Below are 23,386 nucleotides of genomic sequence, written 5' to 3'. Positions count from 1 at the left end.
ATCCACCCTCCTCGTCCAATCGCAAACCTGCCCCATGAAATAGGGTGTCCAGAAAATACAGAGTACGAGACGTGAGCATAAAACGCTCAGTACGAGAGTATGAGTATACATGCATGCAAAGTGAACTCCCTATAGACTCGAGGTCAAGGATCAGATACAGAGACAGACCAGGCCCTGGTATGTAGCACGCTGTGCCGTCGCTTCAGGAGGTGGCTCCCATACCGAGATAACCGTGGATACGCCGGACCCAAATCGATGGAAGTCCATCTACTAACAGGATAGGGTACAACCCTACTAACAGACATCTCGAAAGAGATACAACAAGATGCAAATGAATGCAGCATAATATCATGGCATATAAATCATGCAGTCACATAATACATGCATGCTCAGTCAGGATATCTCGAACAGTACTTTCGTACCTTAATACAGTGCAAGCTCTACCAACTCTAGGTCCACGCCTATAGTCTGCCCTACACTGCCAAATGATACTACTATCATTAAAGTGCTCTAAAAGCCTTAACTAAGCTATTGCATACTCCTAAATATTTATAGGAAGCAAAAGCTATACCTTCATCCGTCGTTAGCCCTTTGATGTCGATGCCTCCAGAACTTGGGCACAACTCTGCTACGACTACCGAACGCCTTGCCGACCTCCGGGCCAAGCCTAAGAAGACTAGAACAGCTCCAAAAGGACTAGAATGGAAAGGAGAACTTGGAACTGGAAAATGAAAGTAAAGTCTCGGCCTTCTATTTATAGACAACGATCGGAACTTCCGATCCTTGATCGGAACGTCCGAACCTCGATCGGAACGTCCGATCCTGCCATCGGAGCTTCCGAAGATCCTGATCTACCACGTGTCAAAATATCATTAGTTGACTCCGGATAGGGGTGATCGGAGCTTCCGGTCCTGATCGGAGCTTCCGATCTTGCCACACGTCATGCCTGACGTAATACCGATCGGAGCTTCCGATCCTGTTCGGAGCTTCCGATCCTGATCGGAGCTTCCGAACTCTACACAAGTAATTATGATTAATTCCTTAATTACTGATTTTGGTTACGGGCTACTACATTCTCCCCCACTTAAGATATTTCGTCCTCGAAATCAGATCTTAAGTACCGAATGAAAAAACAGAAATCAGAACATTCTTTATTCAAATCAAACGTTTACAGAGTTTGCAACTGAATACAACTTAAAGAATGAAATCAAAACAACTCAGGATGGTCTTTACGCATCCTGTCCTCAAGCTCCCAAGTAGCTTCCTCAGTGCCTCGACGCTGCCACTGAACTAAAACCAAAGGAATGACTTTGTTCCGTAAAACCTTATCCTTATAATCCAGGATACGAAGAGGTTTCTCAACATAAGTCAAATCCTTGTCTACCCGAACCTCAGACCGCTGCAGAATATGAGATTCATCCGCCACATACCGTCGCAACAGAGATACGTGGAACACGTCGTGAATACTGGATAGATGCGGTGGCAAAGCTAGTCGATAAGCCAAATCGCCAATGCTCTCCAAGATCTCAAACGGACCGATAAATCTGGGAGACAACTTGCCCTTAAGGCCAAATCTGAGAATCTTGCGGAAAGGTGACACTCTCAGAAACACTTTCTCCCCGACCTCGAACTGCAAAGGCCTACGCTTGATATTAGCATAGCTGGCCTGACGATCCTGTGTAGTCTTAATCCGTTTCTTGATTTGATCAACAATATCTATCGCCTGCTGAATAAATTCCGGTCCCTCAGCCTGTCTCTCCCCCACTTCTTCCCAGAAGAGTGGAGTACGACAACGTCGCCCATACAACGCCTCAAAAGGTGCCATCCCAATACTAGTGTGATAGCTGTTGTTGTAAGCGAACTCGATCAACGGCAAATGATCCTGCCAGGCTGAACCAAAATCCATGACGCACGCTCTAAGCATATCCTCTAACGTACGGATAGTGCGCTCTGACTGACCATCAGTCTCCGGATGATAGGCTGTACTCAAACTGAGAGTAGTACCCATCGCACGCTGAACACTCCCCCAGAATCTAGAAGTAAACCTGGGGTCCCGATCGCTGACAATTCTCACAGGCACTCCATGGAGTCGAACGATCTCCTGAATGTACATCCGTGCCATGCGATCCACAGAGTACTCTCGGCTATAGGCAATGAAATGCGCTGACTTGGTGAGTCGGTCCACCACAACCCAGATAGCATCACAGTTCTTCGGGGATATCGATAAATGGGTCACAAAGTCCATAGTGATAAACTCCCATTTCCATTCAAGAATAGGCAGACTGTGAAGCAATCCTCCAGGTCGTCGGTGCTCTGCCTTGACCTGTTGACACACCAAACATCTCAAAACAAACTGATAAACACTGCGTTTCATTCCCTTCCACCAGAAATGAGTACGTAGATCCTTGTACATCTTGTTGCTCCCAGGATGAATACTCAACTTAGTGCGATGAAATCCAGACGAGCTACCCTCATTAGCTAGACGAGCTAAATGCTGGGTCTTCGAATCAGACATCTGAGCATCTTGGATCCGCGAGTACAAGGCTGGCTCAGATAATATTGCAAACATCTGGATACTCTGCATACCTTTCTTATGCTTGAAGGTATAACCTGAAGTACAACAGTCACTGATCGCACTAGACATCGAACAAGTCTGAAGTGCGGATAGTCGCACCTTGAGACTCAAAGCATCAGCGGTGAGATTAGCAGCTCCCGGATGGTACTTAATCTCGCAATCATAGTCCTTAAGCAAATCCATCCAACGTCTCTGCCTCATGTTAAACTCCGCCTGAGTGAACAAATACTTGAGACTCTTATGGTCGGTGAAGATCTCAAATTTCTCGCCATAAAGATAATGACGCCAGATCTTCAAAGCAAACACAATGGCTGCCAATTCCAAATCATGGACTGGGTAGTTGTCCTCGTGAAGCTTCAGTTGTCTAGAAGCGTATGCGATCACATGTCCATTCTGAGTCAGGACACAACCCAACCCCTGAAGAGAAGCATCCGTGTAAACTACATACCCTCCAGATCCTGACGGTAATGCCAACACCGGCGCAGAAGTCAACCGCCGTCGAAGCTCACGGAAATTCTCCTCACACTCGGAGGACCACTCAAAATCCACACCCTTGCGGGTAAGCTGCGTCAACGGTCGAGCTAACTGAGAGAAATTCAGAATGAAGCGACGATAATACCCTGCTAGACCCAGAAAACTACGGATCTCAGCAACTGTCGTCGGATGCGACCAATTAAGTACCGCTTCAATCTTGCTTGGATCAACATAAATCCCCTCCCTGGATATGATATGGCCAAGAAAGACCACTCTATCCATCCAGAACTCACACTTGCTCAGCTTGGCGTACAACTGCTCATCTCGAAGAGTCTGCAGTACTAACCGCAAGTGAGAAACATGCTCTTCCGTATTACGTGAATACACCAAGATGTCGTCAATGAAGACCACGACAAACTTGTCCAAGTACTCCCTGAAGACAAGGTTCATCAAATCCATGAATATAGCCGGCGCATTAGTCAAACCAAATAGCATCACTAGGAACTCGTAATGCCCATAGCGAGTACGGAATGCAGTCTTGGCTAAGTCCTGATCACGGACTCTCAACTGATGATACCCAGATCTCAAGTCAATCTTGGAGTAAACTGACGTGCCCTGCAGCTGGTCAAACAAGTCATCAATACGAGGCAACGGATACTTGTTCTTCACAGTGACTCGATTCAGCTGCCGATAGTCAATGCACAGCCGCATCGGCCCATCCTTCTTCTTCACGAAGAGAACATGAGCCCCCCAAGGAGACACACTAGGACGAATGTACCCCTTGTCCAAAAGATCCTGTAGCTGATTCTTCAACTCACGCATCTCTGACGGAGCCAGACGATACGGTGCTCTAGAAATAGGCGAAGTACCCGGCATCAACTCTATGCCAAACTCGACTTCCCTAGCAGGAGGAAAACCCGGAATCTCATCAGGAAACACATCTGGAAATTCATCCACAACAGGAATGCTCTCTATCCCAATACTCTCAGCGGACAAATCAACTGCATAGATAAGGTAGCCTTCCCCGCCAGACTCTAGAGATCGACAGGCTCTCAAAGCTGATACCAAAGGCATCGGGGGTCGCGCTCCCTCACCATAGAAAAACCAGCTCTCACTCCCCTCCGGATGAAAGCGTACTAATCTCTGATAGCAGTCCACTGAAGCTCGATAGGTTGTCAGCATATCTATTCCCAGAATGCAATCAAAGTCGTCCATCGCCAGGACCATGAGATTCGCTAACATAATATTCCCTTCGAACTCTAAAGGGCAACCCATCACTAGACGCTTAGCCAAAGTAGATTGGCCCGTCGGAGTAGAAATAGACATCACTACGTCTAGTGCAATGCATGGTAACTTATGCCTCTTAACAAAACGTTCAGAAATGAAGGAATGAGATGCACCAGTGTCAATAAGTACAAGAGCGGGTATACCAAAAAGCAAAAATGTACATGCGATGACTTTCTCATTCTCCTCCACAGCCTGATCATGTCTCAGGGCAAACACCTGGCCAGAAGCTCGTGGCCTCAAATGAGAACTCCCAGCAGACTGTCCCTGCGACCTCTGCTGTACGGTGGCCTGAGAACCCGATCCTGAACCAGATCCAGAACCGCCTCCCCCAGATAGTGGACAATCCCTCCGGATATGACCAGTCTCTCCACAACGGAAACAAGCTCCAGAAGCTCTACGGCACTTGTCGGATGGATGGTTCTTCCCACAGTGATCACACTTGTCCTTCTTACCGTAACGAACAACACCTCCAGAACCAGAGGAAGAAGAAGATCCAGACTTCTTGAAAGTTTGGGCACGGGGACCCAAAGAACTAGGAGGCCTCGACTGAGGGAAAGACTTGTTCCGCCGAATGCTGTCCTCCGCCTGGTGACAACGGCTCACCAAACCCTCGTAGGACATGTCGTCGCCAACCGCCACACGGTCATGGATCTCAGGGTTAAGGCCCTAAAGGAACAGATTATACTTCATCTCTGAGCTATCAGCAATCTTGGGGCAATAAGATAGCAGATCAAAGAACCTCTGCTGATACTCAGACTCAGTAGCTCGCCTGCCTTTGACTGACGGAGTGCAGGAGGAAAATACCACTTTTGGAAAGCTGTGCGGAACTCGGCCCAGGTGGCCACTCCTCTCGCCGCAACAAAAGGTGCAGAAGTAATCCTCCACCACCTGCGCGCACGCCCATCCAGAAGATAGCCAAGGGTCTCCACCTTCTGCTCCTCGGTGCATTGGAAAGTCTGAAAAGTCGTCTCCATGCGGTCTAACCAGTTCTCCGCATCCTCCGGAGACTCACCTCCAACTAAGGGCTTAGGACCCATAGCTAAGAATCGACGCACAGTGAAACGCTCGTCGTCATGGTGACGATGACGCCGTTCTTGACGAGGCTCCCGGTCGGCATCACCCCAACGCCCACCAACACTGCCATGAGAACTCCGGTCGTCATGATTTTCCATCTACAAAAATACCTCATGATGAGACTAAATCCCAAGAATTATTTTGCATGCTCTGATACCATAAATGTAGTGACCCTTACCCAGATCACCTACTAAACAGAACTTAGGCATGCAATTAACTTAATAAAACAGATATCAGAATAAAACTGCGGAAACCATAAACACTATACAATCCCAAGTAAAGGAATCTGTAATTTATCCAATAATATACAACCAAATCGAATAGCTGTATAAACCCAAACAACAGTAATAAAACCTAAGCGAAGCTCCAGCCGGCCAACCACTGACTAGCCCCTCCTGGATCCACCCTCCTCGTCCAATCGCAAACCTACCCCATGGAATAGGGTGTCCAGAAAATACAGAGTACGAGACGTGAGCATAAAACGCTCAGTACGAGAGTATGAGTATACATGCATGCAAAGTGAACTCCCTATAGACTCTAGGTCAAGGATCAGATACAGAGACAGACCGGGCCCTGGTATGTAGCACGCTGTGCCGTCGCTTCAGGAGGTGGCTCTCATACCGAGATAACCGTGGATACGCCGGACCCAAATCGATGGAAGTCCATCCACTAACAGGATAGGGTACAACCCTACTAACAGACATCTCGAAAGAGATACAACAAGATGCAAATGAATGCAGCATAATATCATGGCATATAAATCATGCAGTCACATAATACATGCATACTCAGTCAGGATATCTCGAACAGTACTTTCGTACCTCAATACAGTGCAAGCTCTACCAACTCTAGGTCCACGCCTATAGTCTGCCCTACACTGCCAAATGATACTACTATCATTAAAGTGCTCTAAAAGCCTTAACTAAGCTATTGCATACTCCTAAATATTTATAGGAAGCAAAAGCTATACCTTCGTCCGTCGTTAGCCCTTTGATGTCGATGCCTCCAGAACTTGGGCACAACTCTGCTACGACTACCGAACGCCTCGCCGACCTCCGGGCCAAGCCTAAGAAGACTAGAACAGCTCCAAAAGGACTAGAATGGAAAGTAGAACTCGGAATTGGCAAATGAAAGTGAAGTCTCGGCCTTCTATTTATAGACAACGATCGGAACTTCCGATCCTTGATCGGAACGTCCGAACCTCGATCGGAACGTCCGATCCTGCCATCAGAGCTTCTGAAGATCCTGATCTTCCACGTGTCAAAATATCATTAGTTGACTCCGGATAGGGGTGATCGGAGCTTCCAGTCCTGATCGGAGCTTCCGATCTTGCCACACGTCATGCCTGATGTAATACCGATCGGAGCTTCCGATCCTGTTCGGAGCTTCCGATCCTGATCGAAGCTTCCGAACTCACCTTCGGAGCTTCCGAACTCTACCCAAGTAATTATGATTAATTCCTTAATTACTGATTTTGGTTACGGGCTACTACACATAGGGTGCGGGGTCATCAAGACTGGTAGGTCAATCTACATCTTCTGTTCACTCTTTTCAACCACAGCCTGCAGCACCGAGTAGAGGAGGAGGTCAGACGGTGAATCAACCTCCAAGGCAACAAGCACGAGTGTTTGCATTGACAGAAGAGCAAGCACAAGCAGCACCGGATGATGTGATTGCAGGTAACTGTTTTCTTTCTGGTTATCCTGCTTATGTCTTATTCGATACTGGTGCATCGCATACCTTCATATCTGAACAATTTGTTATGTTGTATTCATTGCCTGTTGAGTCATTAGCTACTGTAGTGTCTATATCTTCACCGTTGGGAAAAGGTATAGTATCAGTGAAGTCTGTTAAAAATTGTGTACTACAGTACGAAGGTAATGAAGTTGAGCTTGACTGTATCGTTCTTGGTTTATCTGATTTTGATTGCATAATAGGTATCGATATGCTAACCAAGTACAGAGCAACAGTGGACTGTTTTCAGAAGATTGTGAAGTTCAGATCTGATATGACTGATGAGTGGAAATTCTATGGTAAGGGATCACGAGCCAGAATTCCTTTGATATCTGTTCTTTCTATGACTGACTTGTTACAGAAAGGGGCAGAAGGATTCCTTATTTATGCAGTCGATATACTGAAGACTAGTCCAACATTGACTGATATACCGGTGGTGAGCGAGTTTGCAGATGTATTCCCTGACGAGATTCCAGGATTGCCATCGTATAGAGAGGTAGATTTCGGTATTGAATTGATGCTAGGTACACAGCCGATATCGAAAGCACCTTACCAAATGGCACCGATTGAACTGAAAGAATTGAAGGACCAACTTGAAGATTTGTTGGCCAAGGGATATATCAGACCGAGTGTATCCCCATGGGGTGCTCCGGTATTATTTGTTAGAAAGAAGGACGGATCGATGAGGTTATGTATTGACTACCGGCAATTGAACAAAGCAACGGTAAAGAATCGCTATCCTTTACCTCGTATCGATGATTTATTTGAACAATTACAGGGATCGTCAGTATATTCGAAGATTGATTTACGATCCGGATATCATCAACTGAGGGTTAAAGACGAAGACATTCCTAAGACTGCGTTTAGAACCAGGTATGGCCATTACGAATTCATAGTCATGCCTTTTGGTCTAACGAATGCACCGGCAGTTTTTATGGGATTGATGAATAGAGTATTTCAAAGATATTTAGATGAGTTTGTGATTATCTTTATCGATGATATTTTGATATACTCTAAGAATCTGTGTGAACATGCTGATCATCTCCGAACTGTATTGAGAATATTAAGAGAAGAGAAATTGTATGCCAAGTTATCCAAATGTGAGTTTTGGTTGCAGCGAGTTGTTTTTCTTGGTCATGTAATTTCAGGAGATGGCATTTCAGTGGATCCAAGTAAGGTTGAAGCTGTGATCAGTTGGCAAAGACCGACATCTGTGCCAGAAATTCAAAGTTTTATGGGCTTAGCAGGTTATTATCGTCGATTCATTCGAGATTTTTCATCTATAGCGAAGCCTATTACACAGCTTACACAGAAGAATGCACCATTTATTTGGTCTGAGGCTTGTGAAAGGAGTTTTATCGAGCTAAAGAAGAGATTGACTACAGCGCCTATTCTAATAATCCCTACAGGTACTGGTGATTTTGTTGTTTATTGTGATGCTTCTCACCAGGGTTTGGAATGTATTTTAATGCAAAAAGGACATGTTGTCGCTTATGCTTCTCGACAACTTAAACCACATGAAGTCAGGTATACGATTCATGATCTTGAATTGGCTGCAATTGTCTTTGCATTGAAGATCTGGAGACATTATTTATATGGCGAGAAGTTTGAAATCTTTTCTGATCACAAAAGTCTGAAGTATCTGTTCTCACAATCTGAATTGAATATGAGACAATGACTATGGCTTGATTTACTGAAGGATTTTGATTGTGAAATCAAATACTATCCGGGAAAATCTAATGCAGCAGCAGATGCCCTGAGTAGAAAAGTATGTGCTCTATCTTTATCTACTGTAGGTGTATCTAATTTGATTGAAGATTGTTGTAGTTCTGGATATGTATTTGAGATAGATAAAAGGCCGATCCAGAAAGCACAGTAACAGCTATGATATAGGCGCCCTCTCACCTAATACCCGCTACTAATTATTTCAAGTAGCACTGCTTCTTACTGACTGTACCATCACAACCAACAAGGGATTTTTCTCGGAAAGGAGTTATCGATTCGTATCAAAGAAGCACAAAAAGCCGATCAGAATGTGCAAAAATCGATTGAAATAATTCGATCAGGACATCAGTCTGAGTACAAGGTTAGTGATGATGATATCTTGTATGTGAATGACCGAATAGTTGTTCCCAATATTGCAGAGTTGAGACAGAATATTTTGAAAGAAGCCCATTGTAGTCGCTTCAGTTTTTACCTTGGAGGCAGAAAGATGTACAACGACTTGAAGAGTCAGTACTGGTGGAAACAAATGAAGTCTGATGTGACTGGATTTGTATCTAATTGTTTGAATTGCCAACAGGTGAAAGCTGAAAGAAAGAAACCGGGTGGCTTATTACAGAGTTTATCGATTCCTGAATGGAAATGGGACCACATTTCCATGGACTATGTAACGAAGTTGCCACGATCATCTCGAGGATGCGATGCGGTTTGGGTGATCATCGACAGATTGGCGAAATCTGCGTGCTTTATTCCCTACCGAATGACTTATCGTCATGATCAAATGGCGGATCTCTATATTCGAGAAGTGGTAAGACTACACGGTGTGACAAAGTCGATTGTATCTGACCGAGATCCGAGGTTTACTTCGTACTTTTGGCATAGTCTAGAAGAAGCTCTAGGTACGCGTTTACATTTGAGTACTGCTTACCATCCTCAAACTGACGGTCAATCCGAACGAACTATTCAGATGCTTGAGGATATGCTTAGAGCTGTAGTACTTGATTTTGGTGTTACATGGCAAAATTCTATACCACTTGTGGAATTTTCTTATAACAACAGTTATCAGACGAGTATAGAGATGGCACCATTCGAAGCATTATATGGAAAGAAGTGTTGATCGCCTTTGTATTGGGATGATGTGTCTGAGGTACATGAGTTAGGGCCAGATATGATCAGACAGATGATTGAGAAAGTGAAATTGATACAGCAGAAAATGAGAACAGCGCAGCATAGACAGAAGATATATGCAAATGTACGACAACGGCCGTTATCTTTTGATCAGGGAGATAGAGTGTTTCTGAAGATTTCACCATTCAGGGGCACAGTTCGATTTGGAAAACGAGGAAAATTATCTCCGAGGTATATTGGGCCGTATGAGATTCTCGAGAAGATAGGCAATCTTGCTTATCGACTCGCTCTTCCTATGTCTTTATCTGGAATACATGATGTCTTTCATGTATTGATGTTGAGGAAGTATATATCTGATGCGTCTCATGTGATTCGATCTGATGAAGCTGAGTTGGATGATACTCTTTGCTATTTCGAACGACCTATTCAGATTCTTGATAGGAAGACGAAGCAACTCCGAACGAATACAATTCCATTGGTGAAGATTCAATGGAGTAGACACGGAGTTGAAGAAGCAACGTGGGAATTCGAAGAAGATATGAAGCAACGATTTCCTAATCTATTCCACTGATGTGAGTTCTTATTCAGTTTTCAGTTATTCTTTATTTTTATGAGCATGCAATCTACATATCTATACTGTTTATGAATTCGAGGACGAACTCATGTCTTAGTGGAGGAGAAATGTAAGGCCCGGGATTAAATAGAAATTAATCCGAATTTATTTAATTTTAATCCGAGTATATTTAATTTGGGAATATTTAGAGTTTCGATTTAAATTCTAATATTCTTAAATTATTTAGGATTGAAATTGAATTAAAATAGGGGTCGAGGACCAAATTGCAATTATTTAAAAGATGAGGGACTAAAGTGCAATTTTGGTTGAAAGTTATCTGATTTAATTCGAACACTCAGCATGAAACGTGTATATGCTTTACACAATTCAGAATTGAGGAACAGAGCAAGCCGACCTTATTCGTTTCCTTTAAAACTTTGAGTTTCAATTTGCCGTAACTTTTGAATCGATCGTCCGTTTTCGATTCCGAAAAGTGTTCTGGAATCCTTACGACAAGGGCTTCGATCTCGTGTAAGTTTTATGTTGTGTTATATGGATTTTGAAATCAATAAAGGGCAGATATCAGATGTTGAGTTTTTGATTATGTTTATCGACGTTTATGCGATTCTATATCAAAACCGGATTGATGAGATTGTGTTATTTGTATCCAATCTTGATTCCAGCATATTAATCGATGTTTATAGCTATTGAGATGAGGATTTGAATGATTTATCAGCTGGTTATTGACTTGAATATACGTATGATTGGGTTTTAAAGTTAGAAATGGTTTCGGGATTACGTCGGTTACCAATTTTCAATCGCTACGCCGTTTAATCAAGTTTTTGGACTGTTTTGTTATTCGATAGCTAAGCTGAAACACTTATCTTGATGATGTGAATGTTATGGAATTTTATTCTTCCGTTTCAGTCGAGTTTGGAAGGCCAACGACTCGAGACAACAACTTTGAACAGAAGAAGTTGGATTGAGGTTTGAAATGAGTTTGATCGATGATCTTGTTTTCGACTCGTTTTTGATATGATAGATTGAAATGAAGTTGATATATGTATTTTGGTTGTATCTTTCAGATTTGGAGGGTTCAGAATCAAAATAAACGAAGGTATAATGACGACATCGCGAAGTAGGGACTTTGAAACTCAAGAACGATTATTTTGAGTTGGCCCGCAAAAACCACATACTTGTTTATGTTTTTGATTTGATTGTGATGTTGTCGATCCATCTCAGGTAGTGGATCTTTAAATTTGAGTTGATATGATGCTATATTGAATTGATTCTATGCCAAGGTTGCTGTTAACTTTATTTGCGAGTCGGTTACGAACTCGTTAGATGGATATCCATGTCAAGATCAGTTATGAATCTTGATGGCTTTGAAGTTATGTGAATCAATTCGTTTGTAAAGCGCTTACGTACTCTATTTGTTGAGTCGAGTTTAAATAGAGTCAAGATGATTTATTTAACGCTTTCTATATGTTGGTTATACTGAGAATTGTTTCTCACCGGAGTTTATCCGGTTGTTGTCTTGTTTTGTATGTGTGCATGACAACAGAAGGGGCAGGAGCTAGTCATCGACGTCATTGACAGCTGGGAGAGAGTCTAGCACGTGAGGACTCGGGTTGTAGATGATGTCTTGAACTTTAGAAGCACTAAACCTTAGTTATGTTGGTTTGGATTACATGTATGACATTTGAGATAGTTGTTGTCGTTTACGATCTTTAGCGACTTGTTTGATGTAATAAAATGCATGTATAAATGATTATGACCTTGTTTATGAGTATATGCATGTTTTGGACTTGATATCATGAATTGGATCGAATTTGGTGATTGGAAATGGAGTGCTCGAGTTTGACAGCAAATTGTGATCTTCAGATTTTCTGGAAAATTGAAGCCCGCTCGATCCGCAGAAGTTGACGGATCGAGTGAGCCCTGTATTTTGCAAAAACAGAGAATTGAGTTTTTGGCTCGCTCGATCCGCAGAAGTTGACGGATCGAGCGAGGCCAAATTGTTTCCAGACCGAGAGTTGAGCTATTGTGCTCGCTCAATCGGGTGTTTTTCACCGATCGAGCGAGACACTGAATTTTAAAAAAAAAAAATTTTTTTACTTTTCTCTTGGTTTCTTTATTTGATGTTTAATGAATATTAATTTCCCTAAGATGAGATGAGCAACCCGAGGTCCCCACAAATATCATCGATGAAGATAATAACAAACTCATCCAAATAACGCTGAAAGATACGCTTCATTAAACCCAAAAAAACCGCTGGAGCGTTAGTCAAACCGAACGGCATGACTATAAACTCGAAATGACCATACCTCGTTCTGAAAGCAGTCTTAGGAATATCTTCTTCACGCACTCTCAGCTGATGATATTCTGATCTCAGATCAATCTTCGAATAGACAGAAGAACCCTGCAGTTGATCAAAAAGGTCATGTATTCAAGGTAAAGGATACCTGTTCTTTACCGTCGCTTGATTCAGTTGACGGTAATCAATACAGAGCCAGATAGAACCATCCTTCTTTCAAAAAAAAAAAGGACAGGAGCACCCCAAGGTGACACACTAGGTCTGATGTATCCCTTGGAGATCAAATCCTCAAGTTGTTCTTTCAATTCTCTCAATTCAACCGGTGCCATATGATAAGGAGATTTGGAAATTGGATGAGACCTGACAATAAATCAATGCTGAATTCGATCTCTCGAATAGGTGGCAGTCCAAGAATCTCATCCGGAAAGACGTCAGAAAAATCTTTAACAACTGGTATATATCAACCAATTCTGGGCTAGATTTCAATACATCAAATTCATAAACCAAAAATCCCTCTGCACCTCTCTATAACAAACGAGTCATCGATAACACAGAAATCAAAGGAATTCTAGATCGAGAACCCTTACCGAAGAATTTCCACTCGGTTGCCATTTCAGGTCTGAATCTGACAACCTTCTAAAAACAATCGACGGTTGCCCTGTACTTGGTTAAAACATCTATATCAACAATACAGTCAAAATTTGACAGCCCAAGTATAATACAGTCGAATTCTAACAAATTCTCCTCAAATCAAAGTTCACAGTTCCTGACTAATCTGACAGAAACAATTCTTCCACCCAAATGTGAAGTAACAACTACTACAGCAGGCAAAGGCTCACAAGGCAAGGCATTCATCAAAACAAATTTCTCAGATATAAAATAGTGAGACGCACCCGTATCTATCAATACATGAGCAAAATAACCAAAAATTGAACAGTTATCTGCTATAATATCGTCAGGTGCTGCCTGAGCCTGATCCTCAGTCAGAGCAAAGACTCGTGCCTGCTGTCTCGGAGGCTGGTTCGCATTCGGGTTACCTCCCTGTCTATTCTGTTGCTGAGGCTGGAAGGAGTGAACCGCATAACTCTGCCTCTTAGGCTGAGCTGTAGGTCTAGAAGAACTCCCACTCTAAGCTCGATCTTTACCTCGCTGAGGACACACCTTAGCAAAGTGTCCTGGCTGTTGATAGATATTACAGTTTCCGAAGAATCCTACACACTACTCTTGGGAGTGTCTACCCCCACACTTGTTACAGAACGAATATGAAAATCCAGAACTCTGTCCTGAACCAAACTGCTTGGATCCACTGGAGCTAGAAGAACTGTTCCCGGGCTTCTTGAACTGTTTCCCTTTGGCTCTGAAATGATCCTTTCTGTTACCCCCACTTCTTCCTCATTCATACCTCTGTGGTTGGTTCTGATACTGTGATGGCTGATTCTGATACTGAGACGGTTGATTCTGAGACTATCTCGACTGCTTAGGTACTAACGAAGCTCCTCTCTGTCTCCACAAACCTGCTTCAGCTCCCTTTGCATGATTCATGGCATCCGCAAAATTATCAGGCCTAGCAGTGTTTACCAACGTGAAGAAGCCGGGGTTCAAACCATTAATGAGCTGGTTGACTTTTGCTTCTTTGTCGGCAATGTGTGGTGAAAATCTCAGCAAACTATCAAACTTGGCTACATACTCCTCGATATTCAGATTCCCTTACCTCAGAGTGGAAAACTCGGTTCCCTTATCCTTTTGGTACAAAATTGGGAAAAATTGCTTATAAAACTCAGATTTGAAAATATTCCAGTTAATAGTTGTACCTCAATTTTCAATGGCTCTCTTCGTCGTGATCCACCTGTTCTTAGCAACACCCCAAAGCTGATGAATGACTAACCTGATTCGGCGGTCATCTGAATAATCAAGGGAATCAAACAACTGATCAATGTTGTCCAACCAGCTCTCATAGTCAACAGGATTCTCTGTACCTTGCAAGATTGGCGGGTTAAACGACTGAAACCTCTTCAGCAAGGTTTCCATAGGCTTTGCTATGGCATCCATCTGATCAATTTCGGTACTAGCTTGCTCGTTTGGAGGAGTAACTGGCGGTGAGTTTCTGTTAATTACTCGACGAGGACCCATCTGATATTCAAAGGTTAAGACACAAGATATTTCAATCTCTACAATTTGGTTCCCTTCAACCTCTCAGTATTCGGATACAAGTCGATAATAAAAACAGTTATATCTCAAGTAGTTCATGCTTTATAAATTAAATCACATAATCATGTAATTCAAATAATTCTCAAATAATAAAGCATGCTCGCATGGAATTAAATAAACAATAAAAAAACACAATCACATGCGATGAGCCAAATCAAGCGGACTCGATCTACCCCGCTCACTTCTAGTTCAACCAAGAACTTATTGCTCTGATACCACTTAATGTGAGACCTCGGTTCTATACTTCTAATCTCGGATTAAACATAAATTAAGCATACAAGATCCAAGATTAAAAAAATAAAAGAAAAAAAATTTAAAATGAACAGTGCCTCACTCGATCGGTAAAACTCAACCGATCGAGCGAGCAACTTGCTAAACTCTATTGTCTGCCTCAAGGAGTAGCTCCGCTCGATCGATAAAACTCAACCAATCGAGCGGGAAAGGTTTTTGAAAAACAGCAATGAGGCTACAGACAGCTCGCTCGATCGATCAAACTCTACCGATCGAGCGAGGGAAACCCTGAACCAATTTTCCAGAAAATAAGCTTACCAAATCAACTCCAATATCCATTCAATACATCACGAATAAATATAATACATGCAATGACAACATTCAATCCTCAATATTTGAATATTAGATACTACAAACATCAATAAGTTCGAGTTCTAAACATGCTTCAAAACATAAACTAGATTGACATGCTGATTCGACTTCTAAACCGAGTCTCACTTATATTCCTTGATCTCGAAGCTAACCAAGCCTCCTTTGACTCGATCCTGCCCCACCTGTTGCCAAGTACACATACAAAACAAAGCAACAACCTGATAACTCCGGTGAGAATGATATTCCCAGTAAAAGCAACATAACATCCAATAACAAGTAATATCTCAATAACATGAAATAAAGACAAAATATTCAATGTTAATAAGAATGAAATGAATGTATTTAAAATCGGGATATCAACTCTGATAAACAAGGTATTGCTGCTATGCTTTTGGGATCCCGAGGATGAGATCACGTAACAACTCACCGACTCTCCCGATCGACGTGGTGCCACGTATCTCCATCCTGTAGACTTTGGTGCGACTACAAGGAGTATGCTGACACTAGGTGAACTTCTACACCCAGGCCACTCGATTATAGCCCCCAAAACGTCTAACAAAAAGGGCATAAAACCCGTTTAAAAACAAAGATTTAGGCTCAAGATGAATGCATAATAAAAACATAAAGCATTAAGCCATATAACAAAAGTTCAAACAACAAAATACAAGTTCCCCATTCTAGAACAAGTATAGATGCAAGTATGTGATTTAAGGGAAACTCAAGAACCAACTCTCTTGAGTGTGCTATCCCGCTAAAACGATGTCTGCTTGTACCTTTCTACTCAAATGACTCCAACTCTGGATAAGCTATAAAAGAGGTTATATCAAAATCCATACAACCTAAAACAACAAAGGCTCAAGGTAAACTCTTTACCGCCCTTCGTCCAACTCTTCGACATTCGACTTTTGCTAACTCTGGGCTCAAAAAACTTCAAACGAATCTGTACGGAGGCAAAATAAGATCAACAACGACGAACAAACCCAATAGCCAAAGTTCAACAACTCAAACGGTTCAAAATCCCAAAACTCAAACCGGCGGCATAACGACTATATACTGATCAAACCGGAAACACAAACAGCAGTATAGCATTGCAAACAACTCAAACCAATGCTAAAACATCAAATGAAAATCAAATCCAAGACATCTCAAAATCCACTTTTTCGAATTAGGCTTCCAAAAATAATAACAAATCCGAACGACACTCTATTTCAAAACCGATTGAGAATAATCGATAAGAACTATCTCAAGAACGACATAACCGTCACTCAATCGATTCTAAAAACATCTGAAAATAGAAGTATAATTGATCGGAGAAATACTTACGATAGAACGAAGCTCTCGCTGACGTGATCGCTAATCTGCCTTCGGATTAAAATTCTAACGGACGGATCGACCAAAAACCGGGATCTAAAAGCTTGAAGAAATGATTTGGAGCTCAACAATGGAGGGAGAAGGCGTGATGGAAGGGATGAATTCAAGTCAAAACCTAATAAATATCTAATAAAATCTATATTTGCATTTTAGTCCCTGAAAAATCTAAAAATTGCAAAATAGACCCTAATCAAAATAAAATCGGCTCTTGAATTTTGTGATCTCCGATTATCTCAAATAAACTCAATTAAGATAAATTTGGGGCGTTACATGTTTTGTAAGTCAAATTTCGAGGACGAAATTCTTTAAGAAGAGTAGAGTTGTAAGGTCTAAAAGTCCACTAGCTCGATCACAAAAATTTTAAATGATTTATATGATTTATGCATGTTAATTATGAAATTTAATTATTATGCGAAAGTTATGTGATTTATTTTATTTGATGAGTTGCAAATTATTTTAGTGTTTTCTGGTTTGGAATTAATTCTGGACCGACGAAACGATGCTTAACTTTGAGCAAGTTGAGAAAATGTTTTATTTTTAATCCGAAGTTTAAAGTTGATGCAGTGTATTTTAAGTTGGGTATAGTATTTTATTTTAAAATTTTGTTTGCAACTAATGAGCCTACATTCAAGCCCATTAGTCACAAACATAGAAGGCGTCAAAATATTTCAATTATTTTCCCTTTTGCACGCCGCCTTTCCCTTCTCCATTCTCACGTTTCACGTTTCCCTTCTAGACCGCTCTCCCAAGGTGCAGGTTAATTCCAAAGTTGAATCTATCAAGAAAGTTTTAACGTTTTTTTAAACCACCGTTCAAGAGTATAAATAAGTTTGATATGAACCCTAGGTTGATTTATGGTGTTGATTGATGCATGATTTTAGAAAGTTACATGAGTATGTTGTATAATCGTGAAGCGTGATGCCTTTATGATGTTTTCGGTATAAGTTTGCTGAGATTCAAGGGCATTTATGTTGAAAAAATCAGAATTTTGAAAAGGAAGTTTTGAATGTGAATTTTTGGTTCAAATCTTTGAAACGTTGGGTTATGTTGTGCGGATCTTTAGAAGTTTTTCATGTATTTGATGATATTTTTTCAATAGGTAAGTGTTCAAACTTAAAAAAGGATGGATTAATTTCAAAAGAAACGGAAGAATAGTGCAGTCAAGCCCTGCGCACGGCTGCTTGCGCGGCAGCGCAACGCCCACACGCTGCGATTTTCAGGCACCCCAGTGCTAGCTGCAGCGCAGGGGAGCCCTCGACCTGTCCGGGTTGATTTTAAGCGGTTGTTTTTGGGTCCTAAAATTATGTTTATGATATTTAAGGTATTTTAAGTATTTTTAAGAATTTTTATGTAAAAGTTTCAAGTTTTTAATGTCCAGGACGGACGTAACGACTATGTGGATCGATTATGCTACCGCATGGTTATGTCTTATACCTTCATGAAAGCTATTTTTCCATGAAAGTCATGAAATTTTATGAGGTATTACATGCATGATTGGATTTATATAAGTTTTAGCATGCATGGTGTTTATCACAAAATTTTAAGAGCATGAAATAAAAAGGTTATGAAAAGTTATGATAAGATGATGCATGAAAATACTTTTGATATTGTATGTATTCGTGTGGTAGAAGTACGGGATTGGTACTCCGAGATGAGCTTCGGAGGAGCCTTTCCAAAGAATGAAGGTGTGCATATTAGTCAAGGTCAGTATGGATGGTATTCGGGGCACATATTTGCCAAGACTGGCATGGACGGCAAAGAGATGGCGCACATATTAGCCAAGGAAATATGAACAGTATTCGGTGTGCATATTTGTCAAGGCTATTATGGACGGTACAGAGATGGTGCGCATATTAGCTAAGGCCAGTATGGACGTTATTTAGTGCGCATATTGGTCAAGGCTAGTAGGGATGGTACATCTATATGTTTGTTGTACAAAGGAAAACCCATGTGCTCATATGATGTGGGGACCTCGGGTTGTTAATCTCATCTTAGGGCAAGTAACGATTAAATAATAATTAATCATATCTTAAAAGAATACTCAAACCAAGAAATACAAAAAAAAAAAAATTTAAAAATTTCTTGCACCTCGCTCGATCGGTTAAACTCAACCGATCGAGCGAGAGTAAAACTCCAGCTCTCGGGTTTGAGCATTATTTGGCCTCGCTCGATCGGTCAAACTCTACCGATCGAGCGAGAAAGAAAAATCAAAGTTTATGTTTCAAAAATACAAGTCTCGCTCGATCGGTGCAATTCAACCGATCGAGCGGACAACCCTGCTCAAAAATTCTGCAGAATCCATTTTGCTGTCAAGTCTGAAATCCAATCCAAAATCATTCAAGAACCAACTCAACTCATGGATTAACAATCTCAGAACATGCATATATACATAAACTAAGTCTCAAGCATAAATCCATGCATTTATTACATCAAACAGATAGTTAAAACAAACATTAAACTACAAGTTACACAAAGTGTCACAAGTGTACTTCAAGCCATAATTCTTCTAACATGTTTGATGCTATTCAAACTATCATACTTCAGCTAAAACCCGAGTCCACACTTGCTAACTCTCTCTCCCGAGCTGTCAATGTCGTCTCTGACTAGCTCCTGCCCCCTCTGTTGCCATGCACACATACAAATAAAGCAACAGCCGGATAAACTTCGGTGAGAATGCAATCTCACTATAACCAACATATATATGCGTTAACGTAAATCACATTGACTCTAAATATTTCATCTCGAGAATAGAGTAATCAAATGCATACATATAAAAATAATTGATTCATATCACGTCATTGCCATCAAGATTCTTATCCGATATTGACATGGATATCCATCTATCATAGTCGTCTGACTCAAAAATAAGGTTCATCAAACCTTGGCAAGAATCAATTCATATACCAGATCATCTCATATCAAATAAAGATCCACTACCTGTGATGTATCGACAACATCAATCATAAAACGATAAACAAGTATGTGATTTGGCGGAATAACTCAAGAAGCGTCATTCTCGAGTTTCAAATTCCTGACATTCGATGTTGTCTTATACCTTCTTATTTTCTTGATTTTGAACGCTTCAAATCTGACACATAACATCAAGACATTCATATCAAACTTCATTCAATTCTATAATTCCAAAATCGATTCACAAGCATCATTATGTCTTCAATCAAAATGACTTCAAACCTTGATCACTTCTTCTTCGGTTCGAAGTAAAAGTTCTTGAGTCGTTGGCCTTCAATACTAATCTGAAATTGAAGAATACAGATGCTATAACATCAACAACATCTCAAAGAATACTTCAGCTCAATCATAGGATATCAACACGGCCTCAAATCATAAACCGACGGCATAGCGATTGAAAATCGGTAACCGACAAAATATCGAAATCAATAGCAATATCATATACTTCAAATCAACTCATATCAGCATATATATACATCAAAACCAGAAAAATCAAAAACATAAGGTTTGCATCAATTCTGAAATCTCATAACAACTTCATATGGCATCCAATCTTCGTTTCGATTTCGATATCGAAATGTATAAAAGCTTAAGAACACATATCCATGCTCAATCTGATCTCTACCATATTCCAATATTTGAAACATGCTGAAATAGATAAAGACTTACACCAAATCAAATCCCTCGTCGTAAGGGTCATAGCGCTATTTTTGGAATTGAAATCGGACAATCGGATCAAAAGTTACGAAGATTTGAAAATCAAAATCAAATGAAAATAAGAAGATCTCGGCTTTGCTCTGAAGAAATCTGATAACATACGCGTATACAAGCTGACAATTCATGTGGGATTTATATATATTCAATCATAATTGCAATTAAGTCCCTAAAAACTTCAAAAATTTCAATTCAGTCCTCGGCCCTCTTTTTAATTCAATTTCAATCCTAATAACTTAAGAATATTAGAATTTAAATCAAAACTCTAAAAATTCTCAAATTAAATATACTCGGATTAAAATTAAATATGTTCGAATTAAATCAAATAATCCCGAACCTTACATATGATATGATTACCACAATTACATGTACCTCGTCACACGAAAATGATAAGTTTTTATGTTGCGTTCATTTATGGCACTGCATTGAGTTTCAAGTTTTTTTTTTCATATGAGTTTTATATGCATTTTCTTGCTGAGGTTTTAGACTTACTATACTTGAATGATGCAGGTAATGACGCTATCGATGAATTTATTGATGAGTATGGAGTAGAGGCATGAAGAGGATCAGACGGTCGGGTCGACGAGAGATACATGAGCGCTGTGATATGAGAACAATTTTATTATGCACAATTTAAGTTTATTCTTGAGGAAGAAAAACAAATTTTACTCATTTTATTGTTGGCCCTTGTTGGCAAAGGTATTGAGAACTATTTTATCCTTTTGGTGGTGCACATTTAATCATTTTAAATAAGATTTTTATTTCCACAAAATTTTTGTCCCAAGAAATTTAAAAGAATGTATGTTTAGTTGTGTTCCCGAATTTTGGGATGTTACACTATGTATGCATGTAGCGACCCAACTCGGATCCACTACCTAATCAGAGTTAAGAGCATAATTAAGCATGCATTAAAATAAATTGCTGCGGAAGACTTAAATAAAAGCAGACCGGCATAATACAATCGGTTAAACAAATTCGATTATACAACTCAATCGAATGAATGAGCCTAAAGGGCAAAACCTACAGCTAATCATGTTGTCTTCACTGGTCACTGGCTACTCCAAGCTCCTGGTGCTCAATCCTGCACTTACACATGCCCCGTCGAATGGGGTATCCAGATACACAGAAAAGACTGGACGTGAGCTCTAAGCTCAATACGAAAGCAATGATATATAAAATATATGCAACACATAAGTGTATTTAAAACGAGAGTAAAACAGTACTCCGAGGCGCCATGAATATACAGGGCAATATCGGGTAGCAAGTCCGTGGTGCCGCTCCTATATTCACCTATCAACTATAGCGTCTACTCCACCGTCGTGGTCGCTCCTAGTGATAGCGAAACCAGGGGCTGAGTGTCCCCAGACACGAATCCGCAGGAAGTAACGCCTCACTGATAGAAACTGTCAATGACTCACATTATACCAGATGCAGTCAACCGTAAAAACATGCATGTGCTAAAGCCGTAAAACATGGTAAACAAGTAGCACATACTCGTGCAACACATACAATATATATCATGCTGGCTATCTCAGTCAGTACTTACGTACCTTACTACAGGCAGTCCTAGCAGTCCCACTCTAGGTTCCCAGCCTATCATCAAATCTACAATGCAAATATCCATGCATCATTAATTAAGCTCTAAAAGCCTTAACTAAGCTATTGAATACTCCTAAATATTTTAAGGAGACCATAGCTATACCTGCGTTCGTCGTCAGCCCTCTAATGGAGACTATCCTACAACTAGGGGCACACCCCTGCTGCAGCTCCACAGCCTCGAGCACGGCTTCACTACACGAGTACTGCTCCGCTACTATGTCAGACACTGTCTGATTATACTAGAATATTTTCCCTACTCCAACTCTAAAATAAGAGTACCCAAAGCCCTAAAATAGAGCCACGTGGGCGAAGGAGAGGAAGTTGGTGCGAGTCTCAAATGAGCTCCTCAGCTCTCTATATATAAGCGAGGGTTCGGGTCGTCCGTTGACGCCTTCGGAGCGTCCGAACTACTTCAGGCCATCCGATCGTCTCATCGGATCGTCCGATCTCTGCCACGTGTCAATCCAATTGCATGCAACCATGCACCTGTCCCGAACACTGTTCGGATGGTCCGAAATGCCTCTTCGGATCGTTCGAAGTCACCCCTATGACATCACCGATGACATAATATTTCAGGACAACTGGATGGGCTACTCTTCGGATCGTCCGAATGATCTTCGGATCGTCCGAAGCCTTTAGAGCCTCCAAAGCCTGGCTCCATCCATGTTCGGATCCTCCGAACTCAGGTTCGGAGCGTCCGAACCCTTCGAACCTTACCCACCATTTCCGAGTGTCTTGAATCCATTTCTGAACTTCATTAATCCATTTGGAATTTTCTTAATCATGTTTTACTTAATCTAAACATGATTAAACAATTAATTACGCATTAATCGTTAATTTCGGATATGGGTCACTACATTCTCCCCCCCCCCCCCCCACTTAAAAGATTTTGTCCTCGAAATCTAGGATAAACCTCGAGAACGTACTAAAAACCCTTGCCTGAGTGTCTGGTCAAAATAGCTTCCGACAAAATCAGACTCTTGTCAAATTCCCTGTAAGCATCCATTAATGCTGCACCGCATTAATATCCTCCCAACTGAAGATTACTGCACTGCTG

Source organism: Henckelia pumila, chromosome 3, assembly GCF_033568475.1.
Source record: "Henckelia pumila isolate YLH828 chromosome 3, ASM3356847v2, whole genome shotgun sequence".
In the NCBI taxonomy this organism is placed as follows: Eukaryota; Viridiplantae; Streptophyta; class Magnoliopsida; order Lamiales; family Gesneriaceae; genus Henckelia; species Henckelia pumila.
Note: the sequence above shows the minus strand (reverse complement) of the source record.